We start from the raw sequence: 11,612 nt of genomic DNA, 5'->3' as shown, positions 1-11,612 counted from the left end.
TCTGGAAAAAGCGTTCGACAATATAAAATGGTGCAAGCTGTTCGAGATTCTGAAAAAGTAGGGGTAAGCTATAGGGAGAGACGGGTCATATACAATATGTACAACAACCAAGAGGGAATAATAAGAGTGGACGATAAAGATCGAAGTGCTCGTATTAAGAAGTGTATAAGACAAGGCTGTAGCCTTTCGCCCCTACTCTTCAATCTGTACATCGAGGAAGCAATGATGGAAATAAAAGAAAGGTTCAGGAGTGGAATTAAAATACAAGGTGAAAGGATATCAATGATATGATTCGCTGATGACATTGCTATCCTGAGTGAAAGTGAAGAAGAATTAAATGATCTGCTGAACGGAATGAACAGTCTAATGAGTACACAGTATGGTTTGAGAGTAAATCGGAGAAAGACGAAGGTAATGACAAGTAGTAGAAATGAGAACAGCGAGAAACTTAACATCAGGATTGATGGTCACGAAGTCAATGAAGTTAAGGAATTCTGCTACCTAGGCAGTAAAATAACCAATGACGGACGGAGCAAGGGGGACATCAAAAGCAGACTCGCTATGGCAAAAAAGGCATTTCTGGCCAAAAGAAGTCTACTAATATCAAATACCGGCCTTAATTTGAGGAAGAAATTTCTGAGGATGTGCGCCTGGAGTAGCATTGTATGGTAGTGAAACATGGACTGTGGGAAAACCGGAACAGAAGAGAATCGAAGCATTTGAGATGGGGTGCTATAGACGAATGTTGAAAATTAGGTGTACTGATAAGGTAAGGAATGAGGAGGCTCTACGCAGAATCGGAAAGGAATATGTGGATAACACTGATAAGGAGAAGGGACAGGATGATAGGACATCTGCTAAGACATGAGGGAATGACTTCCATGGTACTAGAGGGAGCTGTAGAGGGCAAAAACTGTAGAGGAAGACAGAGATTGCAGCAAATAATTGAGGACGTAGGTTGCAAGTGTTACTCTGAGATGAAGAGGTTAGCACAGGAAAGGAATTCGTGGTGGGCCGCATCAAACCAGTTAGTAGACTGATGACCAAAAAAAAAAAAAAATTAGTAAATGGAAAGTAAAACAAGGAAAAACATGAGAAGATACATTGCATGCATTACAGTTGTACACTGCAATCTGTTATGAATTCATAATTCGTTTAGGCAGAATAAAAAAATCTGTGCCATTTGTCACATGTTTCTGGAATTTTTGAGCTGAGTAAATACTTAAATCTTATACCATTCCACAGGGCCAGTTTTAAATTTACTTTTAGACACATCACAATCAGTATATAAGCAATCTTATGAATTCATCCTGCAATGCACCTCCAAACAGTTTCATTTCCGTAACCTCGCAAAAAAATGTGACTAACCTTCCAATGAAATGTGACTCATATATAACCTTTTCATAATTAATTGACTGTGAATCTAAACTGGTAAATCTAGATGTCAGCATTGCTGCGTCATGGCCCTGAAAAGTCATTCTGAATAAACTGAAGATTGTTACCTCATTTATGTCACTGGATAACACGTATATATCTGCTCCTATAAGAAATTTTTCTGGCACAGCGCAGTGCAATGTTGGCCACTAGATTATGTTACGTATGAAAAACAACTAATTTTATAAGAAAGATTATTATAGAAAAATATTTACATGTGGCTTTCATATAACAATAGTACAAAATGAGTTGTTGCAAGTTACATAATTAATAAAAATTTAAATTCAGATGAATGACTGTCAAAAGTTATCTTTGTTAAAGATTATTATTGAAAAATTATTGAAAAATATTTACATGTTACTTTGATATAACAATAGTACAAAATGAGTTGTTGCAAATTACATAATTAATAAAAACTTTAAATTCAGATGAATGACTGTCAAAAGTTATCTTTATAAGAAAGATTAGTAATATATTTATATATAAAAGGGGAAATGTGCACGGTCTGATACACAATGACAAGAAGAGCGACCTGCTAACCTTACCTTACCGGGCACATGCCAAAAAAAATATGATCATCATCAGTAAGTAGTCACATAGATATAAATGCATAAGTGGCCACATAATATATAAGTTTACCTGGAAAAACGTGCATGGTCTGAGGTATAACGACAAGAAAAGCGACCTGCTAACCTTACCTTGCCGGACACTTGCCAAGAAAAAATATGACCATCATCAGGAAGTGGTCGTATAAATATCTGGAAATGGCATTACAGTGTGATAAAACATAAAGTATGTTCAGCCATGAAGGAATTAATATTGGAAATATGGTGATTGCCCTTGGTTTTTCTGGTTCTCGAAGTTTCTACATGTACTACATTGGGGTGAGGAATGCTGTGAATTCTATATGGACCTGCATATAGAAGTTCAAATTTACTGCATCTACTCTTTCCTCTGTTGGGTAACTAGTGTGAGCATACTAATATCTTCTGTCCTATATGAAATTCAGGGCGAGTACAAACTTGTTTTTGCTGTCTTCTGCGGCGCTCTGCTGCACGTTTGATGTTGTTGAGCGCAATGTCAATTATTTCACGGTGGCGTAGTCGACGAGATGTATAACAGTCGGAGATAGCATCTTAGATTCATTTGGTATGGAGTTAATTACATCCTGGAATGACAGTATGTGTGTGCCCCAATCAATATGTCTTTTATGGAAGTATATTCTACCAATTTCTTTCATCAATCGTTCAGAAGGGTTCGAAGAAGCGTGATTCCTGGATATATAGATCGGAGAAATGTTTCTAGCTCGTAAAATACGTGTTCATATCACAGATCGAAATTGTGGCCCATTGTCGGAAATAACTTTCAATACATGCCCTACATGAAATAGAAAATGTTTTGCAAATGCATTCGAAATAGATTGAGCAGTAGATTTGAGTAACTGAGCGAAGGTAACAAATTTCGAAGAGAGTTCAACAGCGACAGGCACGTAGCAAAAACATCTACTAGATCTGGGAATCGGTCCAAAAATGTCCTCAGCGGCCATATTTAATGGGTACAATAGGACGTAACGGAGGAATGTGTGAAGTCGTATCTGATGTAGCTTTCTAGCAGATTTTACATGACGCTAAAAACCGTCGAGAACGTTTCCCCATGCTGGCAAAATAACAGTTCTGTCTCAGTATAAGAAAACATTTTCTGGCTCGGTAATATACGTAACTTAAATGAGAATACCAAATTAATTTGTTAACAAGCTCATCAGTTGTCGCTGTCAGGGTGAAGGCGGCAAAACAGAATGTTGTTGCGTACAGTATAATTGTTTCTAATGGTAACGTTATAACTATCTTGCCAAAGATGTTTAATTTCTTTCCATACGTATACGAAGAAATAAGTAATGCGATGAGAAATGTTAAGGGAGATGAAAATCTGATTGCCATGGGGGACTGGAACGCGATTGTGCGTGAAGAACCAGAGGAAGGAATTGTTGGCAAGTATGGACTTGGAAGAAGAAATGAAAGAGGAGATAGACTTATCGAGTTCTGCTCGAGGTACCAATTAGTTGTTGCAAACACACTTTTCCAACATAACAAACTAAGAAGATACACATGGAAGGCCCCTGGAGACAACAGATTGATTACATTCTAGTGAAAGCACATTTTAGGAACCAGATAAAAGATTGCAGGAGCTATCCATCTGCAGACATAGGCAGTGATAATAACCTGGTCCTGATGAAAAGTTCACTGAGATTCAAATGCTTGAAGAAGAAGCCAGTAAAACTTAAATGGGAACCAGAAAAACTGAAAACTGAGGGACTGGCAAAGCGCTATGCTCATGAAACAGACAACCTAGCCAAGAATTCTCAACATGGTGGAGTAAATGAAGACTGGGATCAAATTAAATCTGGTATATACAAAGCAGCAGAAAAGATAGTTGGAACTGAACCCAAAAACAAGAGGAAATGGATTACAGCAAATATTATTGAGATTATAGAAAACAGGAGATTATACAAAAATGCAAGTGATGAACAAGGGAAAGCTGACTGCAGAAGACTAAGGAATTTAGTTAATAGAGAAGCTAGGAAAGCAAACAAAAATTTTCTTGAAGGAATGCGCAGAGAAGTGGAAAAAAATATGCAAAACGAAGAACTGATTTAGCTTACAGAACAGCAAATCAATTTTTTAATTAATGTAAAACAACACTCTCAGTCACAATAGAAAATAAAGAGGGGAAAATGCTATTTGGTGAAGACATGGGAAGAGATGGAGGAAGTAATAGGAAGAGAAGAGCAAGTAGACGAAGATGACAAGGGAGATGATATTCTGCAAGAAGAATTTGACAGAGCTCTAAAAGAACTACGGGACAACAAAGCAACGGGTATTGATGAGATCCCAGCAGAACTAATAAAGAATGCTGGTGACAGCATAAAAATGATGCTGCTTAAACTTAATAGGTCCATCAACAACACAGGAGAGATACCTACAGACTTCCGGAAATGTATCATTGTTCCTATACCAAAGAAGGCAGCAGCTACAAAATGCGAACAGTACCGAACTCTAAGCCTAATATCACATGCATCAAAAATTCTCATAAAAATAGTTCTGTAGAGAGTTGAAAAGAAGGTGGAGGATATGCTAAGTGAAGATCAGTTTCGTTTCAGAAGGGGATTGGGAACAAGAGAGGCGATTCTGCCACTGAGACTCGTTATCTAAAACCAATTACAGAAAAATAAACCAACTTATATTGCCTTTGCAGACATAGAAATGGAATTTTATAACGTTATCTGGCAAGAGATGTTCAGAGTGTTGAGGAAAAGTGGAATAAAGTACAAAGACATCCGTGTTATACTCAGTTTCTATAAGAATGAGGTGGCAGTGATTTGGAACTGTCGCCATGAACAAGAAGCAAATATTACAAAAGGGGTAAGGCAAGGATGTGCTCTCTCTCCTCTTATATTCAACACTTACATCCAGGAAGCTAAGACCAAATTCGAGAAACTACTGAGGTGGGGATCAAAATGGGCAGAAGACATGCTACGTTTTGCAGATGATATCGCTATAGTCACGGAGACAAAAGAAGATCTAGAGGAAGTCCTCAGAACAATGAAAAAAATTCTATGCAATCAGTATGGAATGAGAATAAACAAGCAAAGACTAAAGTGATGGTATGCGGTACAGGAGCAGAATATGAACCTCTGAGAATGGGAATTGGAAGAGAGGAGCTGGAAGTGCTCTAGGAATTTACTTACCTGGGAAGCAAAATCACAAGAGATGGTAGAAGCCGGAAAGAAATTGCGACCAGAATACAAAAGACCAAAATTGCATTTAATCGGAGAAGGAACTTACTCACCAGCAGCAACATCAGTTTGAAAATAGGGAAACGTCTCATGAAAGGTTTCGTTTGCAGTGTGGTCCTATACGGATGTGAAGTTTGGACAATTGGAAGAGAGGAGACGGCTAGAGGCCCTGGAGATGTGGTACTATAGAAGGATGATGAAGATCAGCTGGAGAGACAAAGTAATAAATGAAGAGGTGCTTAGAAGAGTACAGAAAATCAGATCTCTGTGGAGACACATCCAAAGAAGAAGAGACAAACTTGTAGAGCACATACTACGACACAACAACATCATTGGAACAATAGCAGAAGGAGCTATTGAGGGGAGGAATCGGCGGGGGCGAGCAAGGATATCATACATGCAACAGATTATGAGTGACGTTGGATGTAACACATACGTGGAAATGAAGAGGAAGGCAGACAGAAGAGAGGAATGGCGCTCTGCTGCAAACCAACCTCAGGGTTGAACACTAAAAGAAAGAAAAGAAGAACGTTGTCCTTGATCTGCTCTTGTGCTATGTCTCGTGATGACGATGAAATGAAATTTTCAAATGCGACTTGTTGAATATACATGAGGCTAAAATTTGCTTGGCACATTGTTGCTAAGAGAACGGTATAGTGCGTCTGCTACAATATTTTGTGTACCGGGAATGTGAACAAATGCAAAATTAAATTCCTGTAAATAAAGCTTCCATCTGTTTAAACTATCATGTGTAAATTTAGCGGAAAGTAAATACTGTATAGCTCTATGATCTGTATAAACAATAGTATGTGTTCCATAAAGAAAATGCCTAAATCTGGTAAATGCCTGTGCAGCACATGATGTTTCAAGCTCTGTAACAGAATAATTGCGTTCAGCAGGTGACAGAATGCGACTTTCTAAGGCGATGTTTTTAATTACTGTAGTATCGTCTTCTTCAATTTCCTGAAAAATGTGTACGCCTAGAGAGGTGTTAGAATTGTCGGTGGCAATGGTAGGATCTGGGTGTGATAAAAGTGGTGCGTTCAACAAGGCATATTTCAGATTAACAAACTCAGACTGTGCTTGGCTATCCCAGGACAAAGTAGCGTTTTTACCCGTCAACTGGCATAATCTAGGGGTGTCTAAAGCAGGGTAATGAATAAATTTACGGAAAAAGTTAATTAATCCCAGAAAGCTGTGTAGTTGTTTCTTACCCGTTGGAACAGTAATGTCACGTAAAGCTTGAAGTTTTTCCGGGTCAGGCGCAATGCCTTCTGCTGAAATTACATGTCCAAGAAATTTTATGGAAGTTTTGCCAATGTGCGATTTGCTAAGATTAACTGTGAGTCGTTGTGCACGAAAAGTTTGCAACAATTGTTCAAGAATCAAATTACTGTATGTTGATACCAGTTAGCTTCTGCGATAAGGATGTCGTCTACATACGTTGTGATTCTGTCTTTTTCTGTCAGAAGTATAGTATTCAAACCGCGAATAAATGCTGCTGAAGAAATTGTTAGACCGAACGGTAATTTGCAAAATTGGTAACAGTCACCAAAACAGAGAAATGCTGTGTACTTTCTGCAGTTCGGATGGAGCTGAATTTGCCAAAATCCTGGTTTAAATCTAATGTGGAATAAATAGCAGTACCATGAAATTTCTGTAGAAGTTCTTCTAGTATCTGTTTCATTAATAATAATATCGTTGACATGACGCGAATCAAGTACGAGGCGAAGTGTGCCGTCCTTTTTCTTAACAATATGGAGCGGGTTTGTGTACGGCCTAACCGCCGTTTCAATAATACCTTGGTCAAGCATAGCTTGCAATTCCTTCTTGACTTGTTCTCTGTGGATATATGGAATAGGATAATGTTTGGCTTTAAACGTGTTGTGCTGTTTAACTTGAAATTCATACATAAAACCGGACATAGTACCAGGGATGTTGTCAAAAACTGAAGCTTACTGTAAAAGAATATTGCGTAGTTGAGTATGTTCGTCATCTGTATTTGCACTGCTGTGTTTTACCTTCTTAGAAATCATTTGCATAACGTCATAGTCGGTTTCGTTTGGTGTATCGTAGTTGTGTACATACATATTTGTTTACAATGTGGAATGACAGTCTATGTTACGCGATGTAGAAATGACCCCTGTCCGATTAATTGCCTGTTCTTCTGCAGATAAAGCGTGCCGAAATTCCGATGCCAGTTGTATTTTTTCATCCTTTAACATTAAAGAGGAACTTCGAAAGTCAATCGTTGGGTCGTGTTGTACCACAAAATTCGTACCTAAAATAACGTCTGTTGTCAATAAGGGAACATCCAAAAATTTGTGTGGGACGTATGACCTGCAATACAAAATGATAAGTGTGTCTGTAATTTTACATCTACTCCTTTACCAGATACTGCTCCTTTTACTTTAGTTTTGCCTAATGGTAACGTAGGATATGTATGTTCTTTGTTACATTCTTTGAAAGTTTCTTCATTTATAACGCATAGGTTATCCAAAATCGATTACTGCTGAAAATGTGGATGATCCAATCTTTACTTCAATAACAGGGTGGGAAATGGTTTTTGAATAACTGGTTTTTCATGTAAAAGTGTGTCTCGGATGTCGTCAAAAGTAATAACATTTCCGTGAACAAGATTTGTGTATCAAAAGTATTGATTACGTTGCTGGAAGATGCAACCTGTACTGTATCTGGTCAAATTCTTTCTGACGTGCTGTTATTTGCAGAAGGATGCTGTGGCAATGCCATCATTGTACTGTTCTGTTATTTCGTCCAGACGTATTAAGTTGGGGATGATATCGACTGTCTGTTTCATTCATGATAATCTGTTGTTGTGGATGATTCTGCTGCTGATAAGACCTACTGTTATTAAACGTGCGCTGAAAACTGTGCTCATTACTTTTAAGTCTGTCATAATAGTCACTACTATACGAAGCGTTGCGATAGGAGTTGAAATGATGTGTCTTCTGTACGTAGTAATTTCCTTGTTGCTGTGCGTTACTATTTTGCAGAGCCGACGCTATAAGTGTAGGCGGCGAAACATTAAAGGTTGGTTGACCTTGCACATTACATTGTTGGTTAGTTATGCTAACCGGCTGGTTTTGTTGTTGTTGTGGTGGGGAAAACCCTCTATTGTTGCCAAAATGTGTTTGCTGTTGCTGATAATTTTGACGATACTAATTAAAATTTTGTCTGGCATTAGAGTTCTGGTGGTTGTCATTCCTGGAGCGTCTATCACCTTTGCTATTAAAATAGCGTGGCTGATCGTAATTACTGTATGCTTGTTGGCCTTGGTTATGTTGTGAAAAATTTTTGTTTATGAAGGAATAATCTGATTGCAGAACTTCCAAAAGCTGTAGCAGATCTCTAAATGCCGAAATATTTTCTTTCTGCTGTCCTGTTAAAAGTGACACTCTTAACGCTCGTGGTAATTTCGAAATACATAATTGGATTAGTGCTGACTCACTGTATGGCTCACATAAATATTGGTTTTGCTGTACCATGTGTTCAAAAAATTGCGTGACAGTGGAAAAATTCGAGTTCTCATAATTCGGTAAGCTAATTAACTGATCCTTGATTCCGCGCTGTGTCGTCTTCGACCAATACGCTGATAGAAAAGCATTCTGAAATTCTTTTTCCGAGTATCATTGTCTCAAGATCGGTCTCATACGAGTTGCCGGTTCGCCTTCCAACAAACTGCAAATAAATTCAAGTTTGTGTGTTACGGGCCAAGCTGGTGGAAAAGCAAAACTAAATTGTTGTATCCAATCCAAGGGGTGAATCTGTGTTCTATCATTTTGAAATACCTTAAATTTCCTAACGGATAGAAAGCGCTTGTAATCAAAATTATCGTCTCTGAATGTCTGAGCAGGTTCAGGATTGTATGAGAATCTGTTAGTCTGTTTGTGTTCGGAATCTATGTCACGTACTCTCTGCGAATTACCTAAGTTATACTGGCTGTGCGAGTGTGACAAATGTTCAGAATGTGGCATACGCTGTGACGTGTTAGAGGCTGAAACATTTTTCATTTCTGTCACTTCTTGCTGTAAAGATGACAATTTTGTGCGTAATGTATTATTGAGTTCTCATAACTCGGTTAGCTAATTAACTGATCCTTGATTCCGCGCTGTCTCGTCTTCGACACTGATTGTCTGCTGTATATTTTGGAATTCGGGTGTTTGAACGAAACTGGTGACGTATCGTCTGATTTGCTGTCGTCGTTAGTTTCGATAACGTCAAAACGACTGGCCAATTCATCAAATTTTTCAGACAGTGCTTTTACCTGATCGTCATTTTTAATGTCACAAGCATTAATTTGTTTTTGCATTTTACGTGTGGTTTGGTTTAATTTCTAAACGTCAGCTTTAATGGCATCGGGATTCTGTATTAATTCCAATTGTTCAAGTCTGCTTGTCACTGTCTAAAAGTCTACTGTGTATTTATTTTCCAAAGTATGAATATTAGTGTCTGTTTTTGTTTTTAAATCGGAGATTTCACCATGCAATTCAGTGTTCAACTGTTTGATTGTATTGATTTCGTCTGATACTGTAGCTATGATGGTGTCTACGTATGTTTTTGCTTTCGTAAACAACTTATGCTTGTCTTCCTGTCTCTGTGTAGTAATTGTTTCCATGACTTGTTTCTTTACTTTGTTCTGTTCTACATCTACATTCTACATTTATACTTCGCAAGCCACCCAAAGGTGTGTGGCGGAGGGCATTTTACGTGCCACTATCATTACCTCCCTTTCCTGTTCCAGTCGCGTATGGTTCGCGGGAAGAACGACTGTCTGAAAGCCTCCGTGCGCGCTCTAATCTCTCTAATTTTACATTCGTGATCTCCTCGGGAGGTATAAGTAGGGGGAAGCAATATATTCGATACCTCATCCAGAAACGCACCCTCTCGAAACCTGGCGAGCAATCTACACCGCGATGCAGAGCGCCTCTCTTGCAGAGTCTGCCACTTGAGTTTATTAAACATCTCCGTAACGCTATCACGGTTACCAAATAACCCTGTGACGAAACGCGCCGCTCTTCTTTGGATCTTCTCTATCTCCTCCGTCAAACCGATCTGGTACGGATCCCACACTGATGAGCAATACTCAAGTATAGGTCGAACGAGAGTTTTGTAAGCCACCTCCTTTGTTGATGGACTACATTTTCTAAGCACTCTCCCAATGAATCTCAACCTGGTACCCGCCTTACCAACAATTAATTTTATATGATCATTCCACTTCAAATCGTTCCGCACGCATACTCCCAGATATTTTACAGAAGTAACTGCTACCAGTGTTTGTTCCGCTATCATATAATCATACAATAAAGGATCCTTCTTTCTATGTATTCGCAATACATTACATGTACATTACCATGAGGGGTGAGGTACACGTACACACGTGGTTTCCGTTTCCAATTACGGAGTGGAATAGAGTGTGTCCCGACATGTCAGGCCAATAGATGTTCAATGTGGTGGCCATCATTTGCTGCACACAATTGCATTCTCTGGCGTAATGAATGTCGTACACGCCGCAGTACATCTGGTGTAATGTCGCCGCAGGCTGCCACAATACGTTGTTTCTAATCCTCTGGGGTTGTAGGCACATCACGGTAAACATTCTCCTTTAACGTGCCCCACAGAAAGAAGTCCAGAGGTGTAAGATCAGGAGAACGGGCTGGCCAATTTTTGCGTCCTCCACGTCCCATGAAACGCCCGTCGAATGTGTACCTCACCCCTCATGGTAATGTACATGTGCGTCAGTGAAAAAGATCAATAAAAAGGTGTTAGCATGTGGACGTAATGTGCTGTTCCAGTCTCTTCTGTACCTAAGGTCCATCACCGTTCCCTTTGGATCCCTACGTAATTCGGTGCTCTCCGATACACACGATCGAACAGCGGAGGAGTGGTACTCAAGCGTCAACTTTAGGTTACAATATCTCCGGATATAATTAACATTTTACAATGCAACAAACGGCACTGATTACGTATTTGTTTATATGTTCAGATGTGCTAACAAAACTAACGGGGTTCCAATTAAAAAAACGTAGGTTTGTGTTAAAAAACATACTTCCGTGCATTTTTTATGGTTTGTATTAACCAATTACACTAGCCCCTCTCGTCACGTTCGGTCTGTTGAATCGATTCGTCAGTATTTGATGTGGTTTACGAAATATATCCAGCGGTAATGTTAGGTGACTCACCCTGTATATTGTGAAAAGCAATGGTCCCATAACACTCCCCTGTGGCACGCCAGAGGTTACTTTAACGTCTGTAGACGTCTCTCCATTGATAACAACATGCTGTGTTCTGTTTGCTAAAAACTCTTCAATGCAGCCACACAGCTGGTCTGATATTCCGTAGGCTCTTACTTTGTTTATCAGGCGAC

The sequence above is a fragment of the Schistocerca serialis genome, chromosome 10, assembly GCF_023864345.2.
Source record: "Schistocerca serialis cubense isolate TAMUIC-IGC-003099 chromosome 10, iqSchSeri2.2, whole genome shotgun sequence".
NCBI classification, from domain to species: Eukaryota; Metazoa; Arthropoda; class Insecta; order Orthoptera; family Acrididae; genus Schistocerca; species Schistocerca serialis.
The sequence above is the reverse complement of the archived record's forward strand: the minus strand, read 5'-3'. Positions refer to the sequence as shown.